Here is a 17,255-nt window from a genome sequence, read left to right on the forward strand (position 1 = left end):
AAAATTACGAGCGTGATAATCCTTAGAGGGAGGGGAGGGAGATACCGTTGACCCTCCCCCACAACGGCTACAAAGTGCCAGAGAAAGTGGCCGTTGTATTGACTATTTTCCAATTGCCCATAATACACTCTGTTTGCCCCCCAAGTTTTGCATAACTTATTGTCTTAAAATGCTCTTGGGAAAATGCAATACTCCCAGGAGCATTTAAAAACAATGGTTTATGCAGAATTTTGGGGGGCAAACAGAGTGTATTATGGGCCATTGGAAAATAGAGAATAGAGGTTTGAAGAAGAGTCCATGTATGGACTGTTCGCCCCCAAAAAAGTGGCCGTCGTAGAGAGGTGGCCGTAAGTGGCATGGAGGTTCGACTGTTTTTTCATTCATCGGAATGCTCCACCTCACGAGCCAGTATAAAACTACAGTGTGAAATGCGTGCTCTAAACCTAGTGGCTGCAGATATTTTTTGACCCATGTTAGAGATTATTTAGGGTTGGATTAGAGATATTAAAAAAAAGGGAAAAAAAAAAGAGTCCAGCTGATATCAAACATCAAGGTAGCCTCCCCGCAGACGTCCTTTGGGGTTCGTTCCTCACGCATTCATTTCTCCCCCACGGGGAAGGCTAACATCAAGGCTGTTACTTTTTTTAAAGAATGAAATAGGGGGTTTACCTCGGTGTACGAACCTGTCAAACTATTTCGCCGTTTTCCTAGGTTCTATTGTGTTGACTGCTTTGTTTCCTTTGTTTCACGTCACCCGTGAGTTTTACAGGCTCTTACACCGAAGATGAGTTAGCCTGCGTAGCAGGCGTCGAAAGGATTAGGGAAAGGGGTAGGGGATTAGGAAAAAGGGAAAAAGGGAGGGGGTAGGGGAGGGAGGGGAAGGGACGCCTGCTATAAGAACCCCCTTTTATTCATTTCTGCGGACGCTGGCGTCCGCAAATTCCTGATTGACTGAGCCGTAATGAGTAACTTATTAGCGTGTATCCTGGCGTGTATTAGTGTGAGGGACAAACATGACGAAGGCATCAAGAAAATGTGTTCTACTGGCATAAGCTTTGGAAGATCAAAATTTACTCCAATCATGTAGCAACTTCACGTTAAAACCCGAACTAAAACCAACTGTAACAGCTTGTTTAGCAGGCAGAGATGCTCAGGAGGTTTTGTATACTGGATTTGTCCATACACCGAGCAGCGATTCAAAGCGATTGCGATTCTTGCCAGACATCTGCAATGTCGATATTCAAAAGACCTCCTTTTCCGCAAAAACATATACCGTCTTGAATGGATTTTTAAATGGTTTGCAAAAAGAGAGCTGAAGCTTTGGTAAAAACTATCCGTTGAGCGTTTTGACAATTGTTTATAATTCTCCTTTACTTTCATTATTCGCGTCTCAGGCTGGCCAGTGTTCTGTTCTTTGTGACCATCACGGTGGTTGATGAGGTTGTAACATAAAAGGTCTTGTGTATTCACACGAAACTGATCATTGTTTGTCGTAGACTGCAAGCAGTAAAAAAATGAGAGACTGCTCGTAGTCTATGTTTGTCGTGTTTGCTGCGGGAGCAAGAACAGTAAAAATGTTTCATTTCGCTCTATTATGATATCACTTGAAAAAAGCGTCTCAACTTGACAATTTCCGGTAAACAAAGTTATTAAGTTCGGACGTTGCTGAGAAGCCCCGTACTTGTGATTGGTCACGTATTGACAGCGACATTATCGGATTAGTTGAGAAAATGGTGGGCGGATTACAAAAGCACCGGCTCTTATAGCAGGCGCTCCCTTCCCTCCCTTCTTTCGTGCTTTTCTCCCTCCCCCTCTGCCTCCCCTTTTTGCGCCTGCCACGCAGGCTAAGGATGAGTCGAAATAGGTTTCAGGCACAAAAGTGGGAAATATAAAGGAATGCTTAAGACAACTCAATGACACCAAATTCTACAGACCGCGGCCGCTTGACAACGATATAACCGATGACATCCAAAAACTTGTACAGGTCTAAGTTGAACGCATGCTTCGTGACAAAATCATTTACGACGACAATAAACGATTCTTGATACAGTCTAACCCCAAACCTGGACGTTTCTACATTTTACCCAAAATACATAAGACGGGTAAGCCTGGCCGCCACATTGTTTCCAGCAACAGTCATCCTTCTGAACGTATTTCACAATTTGTAGACCACCATCTCAAACCCTTAGTGCATACGACACATTCATTCATAAAAGACGCTACACACTTTCTTAACAAACTGGAGCATCTCGGGCAGCTACCCTAAAACTCCTTTCTTGTCACCCTAGACGTGTCATCTCTCTACACCAACATTCCGCATAACGAGCGCATCGATACCTGTCGTCATTTTCTCAATACACGCGACCGCAACGCTTCATCCATCAGTACTGAAACACTTTGTAACTTCATACGTATGATTTTCACTATGAACATGTTCTGTTTCAATGGCAAACATTACACATTACTTACAGACACATGGTACCCCTATGGGGACAAGGATGGCCCCTTCATACGCCAACCTTTTTCTCGCCAAATTCGAGACGGACGCCTTATCACGTGCCCCTTTCCAACCCTTCATATGGGTGCGTTACATAAACGACATCTTCATGATATGGACACCATCAGTACAGGACCTTAACACATTCACTTTCTTTCTCAATGACATTCACCCCACCATGAAATTCACTGGCGACTATTCCTTGACATCCATACCCTTTCTCAATGTCAACGTCTCACTTCACGATGGCAAAATCGTCACTACCTTTGCACCAAACCTACAGTGAAACATCAATACTTACCACATTCGTCTTGTCATCCCATAAACTCCAAACGTGCTATTCCTTTCGGTCTAGCTCTTAGACAGCGCTGCATTTGTTCAACCAACGAGACCTTCACATTACGCACCAATAACTTATTAACTATCTCTACAAACGTGGCTATAACCGCTATTTCCTTCAACGGGAAATACAGCGAGTTAACAGTATCACACGGACAGATCTAGAAACACTTACCCCCCATGACACTTCCACACTAGACAAACTAGAACGTGCTCCCTTTGTTATCACCTACAACCCAGCTGCCCTTCGTTCCATCTCATCCATTATTCGCAAACACTTATAACCTCAGTGATTTTCTAGTTAGGGCCAAACTTCGCAATCTCACACAACACAACCAGCCTCGGGGCTCATACCCATGCGGAGAAAACTGTCTCACTTGTAAATACATATCTGACGGACAAACTTCATACACATTCCACGCTAAAGGCGAAACCAGACCTATCACAAATTACACTGACATTGCAACCACTTCTCCAAACAATACATAGGTGAAACCAAACGACGATTCAAAGACCCTCTTCAACGGACACCGCAGACCAGTTGACAACACATCTAATATCTCTAAACCCACTACAGTCTCAGAACACTTTCTTACTAATGATCACTCTGCTAACGACATCACTAGAGCTCATTAAATCTAATAGAGACAGTGTACGAAAAGCTAGAGAAGCAGACCTCATCGGGAGAGGTAAACCTCTTAAACCATTAGGTATGAATGAGCAAGATGAAATGTAATACAACCTTTATTTCTTCTATTTGTTATCATTTATTTATACTATTTTTACATTTCTAATATCTTTCCAATCTTTACTTCAACGGTTTTGTTTTCAGATGCTCTTTTCAACGTTCACTTTTTTCTCATTTAAATTTTCACATGTTATTATATTATATTCTTTATTTCAAATTGTAACGTCTTAGCTTAACCTATATATTCCCGACTGTAAAATCAGCCTTAATGGCTTCTTTTGTTTTATATTTTCACTTATTGCTGATTAGATCCTTTATTAGGATCCGGTCCTTCTTTTTTGTAAGCTGGTCTTGCTTCAAGAATTGAATTTGCAAATGCGACTATAAAATGTACCAATTCTAGCCTGCGTCATGGCAGGCCCTTCAGGGCTCTGGCTATTTACCGGGTTCGCGGGTTGCGACCTCACGCCGCGCTGGGCTTACGCACACAAGTGTGTTTTCGTTTCCATCATGGCGGCGTTTCGTGCCGCACATAGCCACTGAGGGCGTGCTTGCATTCACAAAGGAGTTGAAAACCCGAAACGAAACGGTGAATTTTATCTATATTCTGCCTTGGTTTCAAGGTTTAGCCTTGTTGGTACAAAAATCACGTGAATGTTCCAGTGTCCGCACTCCCCTAATTCTCAATCACTACTAGTTTATCTCTTGACTGAATACTTCTTCGTCGGAGTGCATGAAGGATTGTAAGATGTAACCGGAATCCGCACTCCGGAATAACAATGATGATAATAGTAAAATCGTCCTCATTAATGCAGCACTTTTTCCTCAAATATCCTAAAGCACTTTTCAGCGTGTTACATAGTTACAATCAACTGTGAAACTTAAAACAATTTTCTTGTAAGTTAATCTTCATTTCGAAAAGAATGTCAACTAAAAGTTGCGTCGTTACAAGTAATAATATGTCCAAAACTCAGTATCAAAGTGTCATCCGCATACATACGAGGCTGACAATGGGAAAGACAATTTGGGAGGTCGTTAACATAAAGAACAAACAGAAAAGGCCCTGGGATTGTTTCCTGAGGAATGCCACAGGGCAACGAATAGTTGTCAGACAAATGACCTTTCACGAAGCGTTTTTGATTATGATTACTCAGATAGGACTTGAACCAATCATTGGGCTGACGACTCGAACGCCATATTCATGTATTTCTAATACTAGGAGTAATCGGAGCTTAGGAGAGTGTGTTCGATGTTTGTTAGGCGTGCAGGTAGCAGTTGAGGGGTTAGGGTGTTTGCGATATAGATAAATATGATTATGGCATATTTTGAACGTAAGGGTTGCGTACAGCGAAACCTCTTTTTAAACTGTGTATCACTGATAAGAAGGTTTTGAAAAGATATCGTATGGTTCGGTGTCAAGTGCTTATAATCGGAAGAGACATTGGCCAGAGTGCGTCGGGCGTGTAAATAGAACATTTTGTTTCACTGGCGCGATTACAGGGCGCAGTTGCTCAAAGGCCGATTAGTGTTTAACCTGGGATTCTTTTTCTTTCTTCAAAAACATTTCTTCGGATAATTTTCTCTGTTAATTATTTTTAAGAGCATCCAATCATCAACTTTTTGACAAAATGAGTTAAATTGAATTTACTGTTTTAAAAGCTTTCGCATCTGAATTTAAACTTCGCACTTACCCTGTCAAAGCCTTCAGTGGAATCTGTGTGCGGCTCACGGCTCATGCTCAATTTTTGCAGTAATGTGGTCGAGCGTGTTGATTTCAGTAACTCGAGAGTGGCGCTACTGTTGGCTGGTTTATAAGGTTTTCCTAATAAATAACATAGAGTTAAAGTGTTCGTTTGTCCGGTGCCGAAAATATCACAAGTCATGATCAGATGGCGCCGCCGAGCTTCACATCTCGGTAGATTTACTTTGTGACACAACGGCCGCCAAGCTACACAACTTGGTAAATTTTTTTTAGTTATGCACAACGGCCGCCAAACTAAACCCGGTTTGATGCATGCACCAGGAGTAGCAGACATTTTCCAAAGACAGTGACGAACCATGCTGAAAAATATGCAGGCTTAATCCAAAGTAAAACTTAACAGCAAATTTCTGAAAGATGAACGCCTTGGACAAATCAGCAAACACAGATCGATGTACGCTTTACGAATACAGAATATCAGACCTCAGCAAACCTTTGAAAGATGAACGCCGAGGACACAAGAATAACCACGTAAGTTAGCGCGTCAAAGTGAGGCAAAACGTAAAAAAGCGCCTCAAAGCGAGGCAAATGCGTGTCGACGAAAATGCAATCTAAAAAAATCCCTTATTAATTGTACAGGACACCCAATAATGCACAGAACAGCCAAAACAAATTAGGGGTTGCGTTGTCGTACCTCGAACGCAAAAAGGATGTCTCATTAAATGTTTTTTTTTTTTTTTTAAGATCTAGAAATAGGCGCGTATATTTTGCGAGTTGCGTAGAACGAGTAATAAGCTAGGAAAATGTAAAACCATCTAATAAAAGATTTATTATTCCACTGCAAAAAAAGATTCTGTTTTTTTCGCGTTATCTGTCCATCAGTACATGGCGAGTTCGAATTTTTCGTATTCGCTCTGTTCTAAAGCGGTCGAACCGGACACTCCAAGGTATTACAGCTGTACTACGGGTCTCATATTTTGCGCGTACACTTTATCCTGTGGGGAAATGACATAATAATGGAATAATAAGATCCCCTATATCACGTCCCTAAAGTGAGCTAGAGCCTTCGGTTTGACAGGTTGAATTGTGTGAAAAGCGGACCGGGTATTCCTAAAAGACACAGGGTACTATACGCTAGCTAGAAAATTCCATCTATTATTTTAGAAAAACGTATAGCATGTCAAGAAATGTCAAACATCTTTCATCTGGTGATACTTTTATTTGCCTATTTGATGTGAATGTAGTTTTAAACTAAATTATATAGTTTTCTTAACGGGACACTTTCACGGCGATTCTCAAGTTTGGTCAAAGTCTCTCAAAACTTTGACGAAAAACCTTTTGTCATAACATGAAATTGCTCTCAGAAAACCGGGAAGAAAATATTAAGAGATTTCCCGAAGGAAGAACAAACTACGATCAGTCCTGAGTGACAGTTTTCTAAACACACAAGAAGACGCAAAAAAATTAACAGTTCCAATCCATTTCCATCCTAGCCATCAGCAAAAGGTCGAAACATCATTTTGACAATTCCATCCACTCCATTATGTTTTAAGCCACCCTCCCCCCCACAACTCCTTTTGCCGCCCCCACCCCCACCCCCCTGCCCAAGCAAAAAAAAGAAAAACAAAACTGGAAGAGGGTCTCAATGGGGTTAACCGATAGGCGTAAAACGGCCCAAAATTTAGTCGATAGCCGTAAAATTTGAAAAATTTTAACCGTTAGCCGTAAATAGGGTAAAAAGAGTTAACCGTAAAAAAATTTTGCTCCTTAGATTTGATAATTTGAAGAAGGTGCTAAACTCACTTAGGACGATTGTGTTTCTTATTTCGCGGCTACTTTGACTCTTTACGTTCCCTTTACTGCTAGTTTAGCCTGAATTTCATTACTTCGAGTCGTTATTACTCCCTCAGTTGTTGAGAGGAGAAAACGACTCGAAGCAATCGGATGAATTTCAGGCTACTGCTAGTTTTGCTTTTCACGAAGATTCTATTCAGATAAACTGTTATGTCTTTTATTAGGAATGGTCCTTTTCATGGCTCACAAAAAAAATTAGTTGACTGGCAATAGCTAACCTTTTGTTTCTATTTTAAACAAAGAGTTCATGTCATTTTAAGAGAATGAGAAAACTGCGGCAAAGATCTTCAAAGCCGCGTACTTCTCAGCTTGGCTCCGACACTTGTAAATGTGAGAGTCATAGAAATGTTCGAGTCTCAATCTGTATGCATGTTCTTTTTTAGTTCATGTTGTACAATCTGTTCTTCAGTGGGGTAAAGACCCTATCGTGGTAGTAAAAAGAGAAGAGGGTAGCAAACACAAAGCGACGCGAAGAACGAATCAGTATGCAAAAGATGACAAACTTTTTCATAGTTAACATTTCTATCCGTAAAATGATATTAGAAGTGGAATACTCTAAAAGCATGATTTATGAAATATTAAAAATTTTCAAAAGAATAACTTATTTCATCCCGAGATGATCCTAAGACATTTATTTTGCTTTAAAGATACCAAAAACTACAGGTTTATTAATATTTAACAAAGAAATTAATTTTTAACTTTAGAGTTAACCGTAACTGAAAAAAATTAACCGATAGCCGTAAAAGAGCGAAAATTTTAGCCGATAACCGTAAATGCCACCACCCCATTGAGACCCTCCTGGAATAGCAGGTGACACTACTCCTTTAAGCTAGGAAGTTACTTCGTTAAATCACATTACTCAAAGTTAATTTTACTTCACATCATTTCCCTAATATGTATGTGCTCATTCATTCTGACTTGCTTGATCATTTTACAGGACAAACTTGCAGCATTTGTATAGGTAGCGAATTTTGGAATTATAACCGAAATCGTGCCTGTTGAGTCGAAAACTGGCCAAGAAATAAGGAAAAGGACAAGCGACATGTTGCCTGTCCAAGTACACCAGAGGTGAATCGGCGCCTACATCGAAGTTAGTAGACTTATCGATACACTGGACATTAGCCCCATTTACTCTCTTGGTCAGGTCCTGCGGAAGGAAACGGAAACGAGAAATATCATTGCTATATTTTTCTATCGGGATGCCCTGGTGGGGAGGGAGGAAATACGACTCCCGGAGGGGGAAGGCTAGATGCTGTTACAGTCTCTAAGACGGACACCCTCGCGACCATCCCCGACTGTCCGTCTTAGGGAGGTGTTCACCCTCGGGACCATCGCCGACTGGTTGGCCATGCGATTTACCGCGGAAACACGCGGGATGCTTGAAATGCAAAATTTTACGTACAAACGATTTTGTCAGAACCAAACTTTCTTGGATGCATAAATAACCAGTTTTTTTTACCCATGGTGCTCCGCTGCGAGAGCTCCACTATTAAAATACGTTTTAGAAAAGTCTAAGAAAGAACGACTTTGAAGGCCAAGTTGATTTTACGCTAAAACGGGAAAGGGCTGGGATAGCCTGTTCTTTATGTATCAAGTAAAAAAGACAGTTTGCTAGTTTATATACTTATTTTTTTCGGGATTCGATTTTAGCAGGTTCGTGTGATAGAGTGCTGGTAAGGGAAAGAGATTAGAAAACGAAAGGTACAGGTCGATCTTGGGTTGCGATCATTTTTCTTTTAATAGAAACAATCTCAATAAAGAAATCACAGCGACAGTTAACGAAAGGAAAATTTGCTAGGGCGATCTGCGACATGCAACACTACTGATGCCCAGCCTGTCCAAATTTTTTCAGTTCTTTTTTCAAAGAAAAGTCACTTTAGAAAGATCTGTCTTTAATCTCGGCATCGTTTCCTGATTGGAGTAGTTTACATTTTTCGAAAAAACGATCTCAGTATTTGACGATTATGATGGCTACAATCTTCAATCAGGAAATACTAGGTCACTGAGTATGAAGCAATCTAGGGCGGGACTGCTTTTAAAACGCTCCCTCCATTTTCAAAGTTCACAACAATGGTGCTGCAATTAATGATGGGAAGACCGCAACCCTACACAATTGCTGGTTTTCAGTGTCACGCCATTCAAAATAGACCAAAATAAAAATCAAGACCGTTCAACAGATAAAGTCCGGAACCTGGAAATGAAAGGATGGAGGTAAATATGAAAGACCCTCGCCAAGATTCAGGCCAGAAGAATTTTCCGTATACGAGATATTCGAAGAAATGTTTTACTCAAATTTATAGAGATTTGTATGTTAACGCCATGCTGGTGCTCCTCCGGATGAGCTCAAAAAAGTCATTTTTTAACACACATGACAAGTCTCTTGGCCGTCGTGTAAAGGCCCCGTCACGCAAAAGCTTCGAAATTCAAGCGTACTCTATCACAAAACCAAATACCCTTTTGAAGCGAAAATTTGAATGAAAATTAGTTTTCAGCTGCTCTAATACATCGTGAAAGTAAAATCTCGGTAGGATTAATAGTTTTGTAGTTTGAATTTTAGTGACGTCATGTGAAAACCAACAATACAGTTGAATATCGTAACAGTACGTCACGTTTCTATTGGCTAATTGTTCCAATATATTTTAAAATCTTTTACAGTACTTGCACGGCCAAAGGAGAAAAAAGCTAACACAAAACATCCAGCAAATACAGTTGTAAGCCTTCATAGCCATTACCTTTTCTTATCTATCTTGGGAAACATTTGAAACGGTTTTGTATTTCAGTCAATTAAGTACTTGGGGGACTAACTGCCTTGAGAAAGGGTATTTATCTTCTCGTTTTCGATTTCAGATCTTGCTGCGTTTGCCCATTTGTTATGACACCGTTCAAATTAAAGGACCAATCAAAGACGTAACCTCCGCTTTTCTACAGATTGACCTAGGTCCTGCTTTCTATATTTTTATCACCTCAATTTTCTTATCCAGTCGGTTGAGCTTGCACCAAGTTCCACACCGACCCTACAACAAAGAGAAATGCACATGCAGAGTATGTTAATACAGAAGGCTAAATAATAATCCAGTTAGATGGTCAGTTGGTCAGTAGCTCGATATTATTTTGGTCCACCAACCATCCTCTTAAGGGGGGAGGGGTGACAGAGTGAATATAACCTTTTTAATACTCATTAACATGAAGAGAAAACAAAGACTAGCATCCGAACACCGTGAAGGAGGTTTGGAAAATTCATATTAGTTACCATAAAATTTGGTGAACGTTTCGTTTTTGAATTTCTACAAAAATTGAAAAGAATATAAAAAACAATCGCAAAGTGTTTCATTTAATTTCCAAACACCTCGAAGTTGTTCAAAAAAAGTCGTCCGCGCATCGTTTTTCCAAGCTGCTCACTCTCAGTGTCTGTCGGTGCTTGATATATTACATCTAAGATTGATATGGTGAGGTGTAAAAGAACCGTCTGGAATACTAAAACTAACAGCTGAACACAATAAACGACAATCTGACCCCTTCCGTAATACAAGGAGAGACAACCGATGAAAACTTTTGATGCATAATTTCATTCAAGAGTGCTCAACGTTTTGTCCTTGGGCTGAGGTCTCACTTAGAGGCTTCATTGTCGGGTCTCCTTTAATACTCAGCCTTGTCTCCAGTCGTCCTTGGTGGATGGGCAAATATGACGTCACTAATTGAGCTGACCCCCAGCCCGCTCTGCAGGCGGGGCGGAAAGATAAAGGAGAGCATGCAGCTACGTCCCTGGAATTTTAATGTCTGCATCGAAAAAGTCGAGGCGAAATTTTGTCGAAGGAAATGCTGATTGGCGGAGACGACATTAGTAATGACGTCATTACCCTTCGCACGCGTTTTTCAATGTTTTTTAACATTCGCGCTCGTTTCCACTTCGCACTGATTGGCAAAATTCGATAGCTCAGTCGACGGGGAGCCCAAGGGCGATTGGAGATGGTATTCAAATTCCACAGATGTAGTTGCAAGCTTTCCTTCCTTCTTCTGCCCCGCCGCCAGCGCTCTCCAGAGAGCTTGATTATTCGACAAACTCCGGTATTTCGATAAGCCAGTTGAGGTTTGGGACTTAGAATGCTACTCACTGTATTTCAGAATTCTGTGAAACACGCACTTAGCCGCTGTAAAATATTGCACAAAATTATCCTCCTCTACCTCAATCTAACCCATCCCTACCGCCAAAATAGAAAATAAACGAAGAAATTTGGCAACTAAATTACAACAACCAAAGAAATATCTTGGTTGGTTACCAGACGTCAACACGGACGCTTTCAAGAGATCAAACCATACATGTCTAAAAGGCGTTCGTAAATGTCTCTTATCGCAAGGAGATACTCTAGTCGTAACAATTATTAAAAGCAATAAAAACTTGAAAACAACAGAAAATCAATCAAGATGATACCTTTTTTACTGGCAGCGAAGCTCCAAACGAAGTGGCCAAGAAAACCCCAGCAATGGTCAACAAAAAAAAGACGCGAAGCATTTTCCTGCTCTTGCTCAGTCACTGAAACGTGAATCGGTAAACTGAAAGAAGCAATAGAAATCGCTTTGTTTGCGGGAAAAAAAAGAACACAAAATAAAACAAGACCCGTATTTTACAGGAGGCATAGACGAACATGAATTAACAGCAAACTAAGGATAAAAGAACAACAATTGCCTTCACTGTGCAGAAAATAAATATTTTTAACAGTGATGTGCAAACGAAAATAAAATTCGGTTCATTTATCTCTTAACAATTCGGCTCAGTTGTCTCTGGTCTTTTGTCTTATTTCATTATCTCAGTCTTTTATGCCTGAATTAGATTATACAAATTTGTATAACAATAAGGTGCAGACTAAAGTGACTGTCTCGATTATACCCATAGTATGTTTTGTTTTATCAACACAGTTGATAAGGTCATTGATTGTTAATAAGTGTTTAATTTAACGCTCTTCTTTCGAAATGAAAAATGCAAATTACACTATGTGGCTCCATCCAAATTAGATTTGCTCGATGCCTTAGTGACAGGTCATTAACTTGTTAGCTGGTGGATGATTTTAGCTAGTGGTGTAGAAAACAGACTTCCTCAGACTGTCATGGCGTCAACACCTTTCTGGAAGTCGAAGGGAACATAAAAAATAGCTCTTTCACTTGTCTTTAAAATCGATGCTTTCTTAGTGTTGCGGACAGGTGCGATCACCAAATGACGTATTAAAAAAGAATTAGGCTCTTAAATAGGAATAACCACACCACAACTCAAAAGCGAGCAAATAATAGAGAAACTTCCCACAAATCAGACCGTAAATATTTTGAATACTGATGTGCAGACCGGAAAATAGAGGTCAGTTTATTATTTGCCTCTTAACAATTCGGCATAGTAGTAGTCGCACGTCTCGGGTCTTTCGTCTTATTTCATTATCTCGTTTGCGCCTAAATTAGATTATTACAATTTGCAGAATTATTAATCTGCAGATTAAAGAGTCTGTCTCGATTATACCCATCAAGTTATGTTTTGTTTTATCAACTGCAGTTGATAAGGTCATTTGTTCTTAATATTTTGATTTTATCACCTTCCCATTTCCCATTCTTTTCTCGGATCATTCTCAGCAGCTGGGCACAAAACCTTATATAAAAACAGTAACAATATAATATACAACACCTTATATATTCACTGCACCAAAATTACCCTATTTTAGTTGCTGTGTCACTAAATAACGCAATTTAATTAAAATAGCTCATTACTAAAAGTCCTTCTTACGAACGCCTTCTTGAACACTTAAAAATTATGTAAAAAGTTTTTGTTGTCTTTTGTGTATGACTTAAAGAAGGCTTTCGTAAGATACTTACAGAAGGCTTGTGTAAGAGTGCTTACAGAACGCGTAAGAGTGCTTACACAAGCCTTGTGTAAGATACTTACAGAGCGCGTAAGAAGGCTTACAGAAGGCTTGTGTAAGACTCTTTATACAAGGCTTGAGTAAGTATCTAACACAAGGCTTGTATAAAGAGTCCTTACAGAAGACTTGTGTAAGGTTGCTTACACAAGGCTTGTGTAAGAGTCTTGCTTACACAAGGCTTGTGTACGATGCTTACAGAAGGCTTGTGTAAGATGCTTACAGAAGGCTTTTGTAAGAGTCCTTACAGAAGGCTTGTGTAAGATACTTACAGAGGGCTTGTGTAAGATACTTACAGAAGGCTTGTGTAAGAGTGCTTACACAAGGCTTGTGTAAGATACTTACAGAGGGCTTGTGTAAGAGTGCTTACACAAGGCTTGTGTAAGATACTTACAGAAGGCTTGTGTAAGAGTGCTTACACAAGGCTTGTGTAAGATACTTACAGAGGGCTTGTGTAAGAGTCTGACAGAACGCCGAAGAAGGCTTACAGAAGGCTTGTGTAAGATGCTTACAGAAGGCTTGTGTAAGATGCTTACAGAAGGCTTGTGTAAGATGCTCACAGAAGGCTTGTGTAAGAGTCCTTACAGAAGGCTTGTGTAAGATACTTACAGAACGCGTAAGAAAGCTTACACAAGGCTTGTGTAAGATACTTACAGAGGGCTTGTGTAAGAGTCTGACAGAACGCCGAAGAAGGCTTACGGAAGGCTCGTGTGAGAGTCTTTACACAAGGCTTGCTACAGAAGGCTTATTTGAGATACTTACCGAAGGCTTGTATAAGAGTCATTACTGATGGTTTGTGTAAGAAAGGCTTGTGAATCGCTTAGCGTATTCTCTAAAGACTTGTGTAAGACTCGTTATACCATGTACAAACGCCTTTGGTATCCATCTTTAAAACCGTTTTTCTACGCCATTAAAGTCATTGGTATTGGGGTTTTTTGTGATTGTAGTGATAAATGCCACTTGCAGAGCAAGGAGCTGTTGGCGATGATTTGTCAACGATCATTGTTAGCTCCGTCTGAAAGAGTCTTTCATTTCTTCCTTGTCTTTTTTGAGAACCTCCCAAGATAACGATGATTTAGTCGTTTTTAATCATCCCATGCTACCCACAACGTTAATGATACGTTTATCTGAGTTTATCTACGAGACGTTATTTTTAAAACTTTAAAACGCCCTTATTTTACTGCCTTACCATGTATCAATAATCTTGAGACTCAAAGGTCTCCTAAAACGACGGTTAACCTCGAGAAGGGGGAAGAAAGAGGGGACTCTGAATAATTCAGGTCTTTTAATATTGCGCATTTTTATTCAAGCACATAATAAAGTGTGAAAACTGCCAAAAAAAAAAAGGAAAAAGTTAACACACCATACTAGAGGAACTAGATTTATAATTTTCTCCTTTTTTTTAAAATCAGTTAATTATAATTTTTGGTTTTCAGTAATTAAAAGAATATAAAGGGACGCCTCGCTTTTAGCCTTAGCTAAATCTAAATATTAGACATTGTCCGCGAAGTAATGGCCATTTGTAAGTTAGAGACGTTTAGTTTGTCAATGCTATGTTCAGTATTAATTGTTTGATATTGTTTTTTAATATGTATTTTTTTACTTAGTTAACATACGTCACTCCGTTAACACAGACACTGTCTATGGTCCCCTCAGTGTCCTTACCGGTAACGAGGTTCGACTGTAGCTGCATTTCGAAACGAGAGAGAAAGCAAAAAATTTGCTGTTTTTTACGTTTCCCATTTGACCTTGAACACTGAATTTTATGAACCGTAGGAATAACGGTAACCAAAATACAGGCAAGTGGTCAAGTATCTCAGTGCAAGGCCATACCTTTTGTCCCGTTGCTGCTACATGTAGGAGTCATATAAAGTTACCTTTATCGACAGACAGTGTTAACTATAAAACATTGATTCGCAATAATGTTTGTTGCTAAAAAGATTTGTCCCAGCCGAAGAGCAAAGCCGGGTACGAAAAACAAACAAGTACGAGACGACTCGTTGGTACGCAGTTTCAAATTTTCTAGCTCAGGATCGTTCATTAATTTAGTATTGTTTTTGTCACCCCAAATGATGTTATTGTAGTCATGTAGAGGAAGAATTAGAGGATGAAAAAGTGAGTGTGTAATGGTACAAAATGTTTGATTTTTCGAAGAAGTCCAAGTCGCCGGTTTGTCTTGCTCATGAAATATTTCTAATGTGATTACCCCAGGACAGATCTTTACTGAGTATTACACCTAAGTATTGGAAAGAGACAGCGCGCTTTGTCAATGGAGCTTTCGTTGATTTGGATAGAGGATCCAAGATCCTTAGCTATCCTTGTTCAGATAGGTTTCTACGTCTTCAGCCTGGGTTGTTTTGGCAGAATATAGTAAATTAACATGTCATCATTTTCTTACCCGTTTTTTCCAGTGGAGATTAAATATTGCCTCTTTTAGTTCAACGAATGGTTCTGACTTCCTCACCTGTTGGAGCACAAATAGCAAAGACGATGCTTTCTTCCCCTTTTAACTCGTCTATCGGAATTAAGTTGACCAATGAGCGCTTTTCAGCACCAAGGAAGTCACGGTCTTGCACATTCTCCATCGGCTACGTGCACGTTTGTCACTACTGCGCTTTGATTGTTGGCCTCGTTTGACCAGCCTAAATCGTCCATCACGAATTCTTCTTGCCTCGCTGAAAATGCTACCATGTTATTTCTGTTATCTAAGTAAGCCTACACTCTCCGTGACGAGGTTTTAAATCAAAATTCGCACTGAAAGTGCGTTTATTTCAGATGTAATATTTGTAAATGGCCGGGACACAAACGTTTGGAAGTTGGGTTGAGACGTCACGTACAAGACTCAAAAGAGGAAAACAAACCTTCACTTAATCCATCCACACGTACCTCGAAGGGTAGAGTTTAGGGAGCTTCAGCAACAACGACGCTCGCAGAACCACTTCCGTGTCAGCAAATTTTAACGGTCACAGACAACTTTGAGATGTAACTTGTGGAGGGGGGCCGAGATCTTTCAAACCATACCCAGTTGAACGCGATTCAGTCAAACAGGCCAGAGAAAAACAACTGAAAAATCTTGTATCTTTTACCAGAACATTTCAATGAAAATCCTCTTCACAACTAACCTGAGATCAGGCTCTATTTTCGTTTCGCTTTGAAAACTACATTCCGGCGGGCAAGACGAAACGAAAGGAGAGCCTGGGCGCTTTCCATTCAACAAAAATTCCGGTTTGAAATTTCGGAAATTTCGCGTGCTCAATGGAACGGTACATTCCGGTTGCACAGACCCGACCCAAGCCACCGCGCGATTTGTTATTGTGGCTTCGCAGCACACTCATCACTACGCTCTAAAATTGAAAAGTAAATACTGTTTACATCCTAAAGAACACTCGACTGTGGAAAAGGGGCGGTGGAAAACATAAAGACGATATTTAACTAAAGTAATTTATCAATTAAGCTGAAATGAATACAACAAAGCCTGGCTGAATACAAATTGCCCAAAACACCGAATTTATTTACCGTATAGTTCCAAGAATTGCTTCGAATCGTTCGAATATTCTGAGAAACGTATCGCTTCAATTCACAAGAATTTTTTACCTTCACTTGCACTCATAGGCTTTCTACACGAAATAGGATTCCTCCTCCTTTAGTTTTCCACCGCCCCTTTTCCACAGTCGAGTGTTCTTTAGGATGTAAACAGTATTTACTTTTCAATTTTAGAGCGTAGTGATGAGTGTGCTGCGAAGCCACAATAACAAATCGCGCGGTGGCTTGGGTCGGGTCTGTGCAACCGGAATGTACCGTTCCATTGAGCACGCGAAATTTCCGGAATTTTTGTTGAATGGAAAGCGCCCAGGCTCTCCTTTCGTTTCGTCTTGCCCGCCGGAATGTAGTTTTCAAAGCGAAACGAAAATAGAGCCTGATCTCAGGTTAGTTGTGAAGAGGATTTTCATTGAAATGTTCTGGTAAAAGATACAAGATTTTTCAGTTGTTTTTCTCTGGCCTGTTTGACTGAATCGCGTTCAACTGGGTATGGTTTGAAAGATCTCGGCCCCCCTCCACAAGTTACATCTCAAAGTTGTCTGTGACCGTTAAAATTTGCTGACACGGAAGTGGTTCTGCGAGCGTCGTTGTTGCTGAAGCTCCCTAAACTCTACCCTTCGAGGTACGTGTGGATGGATTAAGTGAAGGTTTGTTTTCCTCTTTTGAGTCTTGTACGTGACGTCTCAACCCAACTTCCAAACGTTTGTGTCCCGGCCATTTACAAATATTACATCTGAAATA

At 40.2% G+C, this 17,255-nt stretch overlaps 1 protein-coding gene, 1 long non-coding RNA gene and 1 pseudogene across 2 annotated transcripts in view; 1 reads left to right on the forward strand and 2 right to left on the reverse strand.

Moving 5' to 3' along the window:
* LOC140933885 (uncharacterized) overlaps nucleotides 1-17,255 on the reverse strand; it is a 46,467-nt gene that overhangs the window by 23,451 nt on the left and 5,761 nt on the right. The window lies entirely within an intron of this gene.
* Nucleotides 1,294-2,783, forward strand: LOC140934791 (uncharacterized; annotated as a pseudogene).
* LOC140936005 (uncharacterized) lies at nucleotides 7,859-11,627 on the reverse strand. Its single transcript, XR_012165281.1, has 3 exons — nucleotides 11,507-11,627; nucleotides 10,041-10,091; nucleotides 7,859-8,224 (listed from the first exon to the last, which is right to left on the reverse strand). It is a non-coding gene; the product is annotated as an uncharacterized lncRNA (long non-coding RNA).

This window comes from Porites lutea, chromosome 4 (genome assembly GCF_958299795.1).
Source record: "Porites lutea chromosome 4, jaPorLute2.1, whole genome shotgun sequence".
NCBI classification, from domain to species: Eukaryota; Metazoa; Cnidaria; class Anthozoa; order Scleractinia; family Poritidae; genus Porites; species Porites lutea.